The following is a 794-nucleotide window of genomic DNA, read 5'->3' on the forward strand; positions in this document are numbered from 1 at the left end:
TGAGACAGATCTTGGAGCAAGATTCTGGTTATTGCCAAAAAACAATGGAAATATTAATGCTGGAAAGCAAATGTCTGAAAGAACAGTGACCCCGACCTGATTGGAACACAAAACCTCCGGATTTATCGTCAGACACACTACCGTTGCGCCACGAGGCCTACACAGTGCAGTGGAGATGTTCGTCGAAATGAAGGTTCTGCAATACAAGGGGCTTGGAAATCAGGAGAACCAGTTTCGAGGTTTGAATTTCGAGATAAACCCATGGTGCAGAGCCAAAAGATCCCTGGCAGCGATCAGTGACAGGAAGATGCAACTTAAGCAGTCCTGACTAGCTCAGTCGGTAGAGTATGAGACTGTTAATATCAGGGTTGTGAGTTCAAACCCCACGTTGGACGAATTATTTTCCTTACACTTTTTTGGTGCTTTCACAGGAAAACATCATGAATGAACCCATAATCTTCTTTTGCACAATGAAAGAAATGCGAACTGAGGGAGAGTTGATCATTTAATCATTTATTCTGTGTTCTGTATAAGAACACAAAAACCAGGAGCAGGGGTCGGCCATTTGGCCCTTAGAGCCTGCGTTCTTATGCACTGAAACAAATTTTAACCGTGTTTTTAAATGAGCAGTGCGAGATATTTAGAGGGCACATTTCAATGCTTCACAAAACCATTCCTTTCGCTACAGCCACCCAGGATCGACTCCCGGTTTGAGAAGTAACTTTAATATCACTGTTTGTAATTGAAATGGCGTCATTACACTGGAAAGTTTCAAAACGGGCACTTGTTCAGTG

At 42.8% G+C, this 794-nt stretch overlaps 1 non-coding gene across 1 annotated transcript; it reads left to right on the plus strand.

Moving 5' to 3' along the window:
* The first annotated feature begins 321 nt into the window (after window positions 1-321).
* On the plus strand, window positions 322-395 carry trnan-guu (transfer RNA asparagine (anticodon GUU)). The gene has a single exon. It is a non-coding gene; the product is annotated as a tRNA-Asn (tRNA).
* The last annotated feature ends 399 nt before the right edge of the window (window positions 396-794 follow it).

This window comes from Pristiophorus japonicus, unplaced genomic scaffold (genome assembly GCF_044704955.1).
Source record: "Pristiophorus japonicus isolate sPriJap1 unplaced genomic scaffold, sPriJap1.hap1 HAP1_SCAFFOLD_33, whole genome shotgun sequence".
In the NCBI taxonomy this organism is placed as follows: domain Eukaryota; kingdom Metazoa; phylum Chordata; class Chondrichthyes; family Pristiophoridae; genus Pristiophorus; species Pristiophorus japonicus.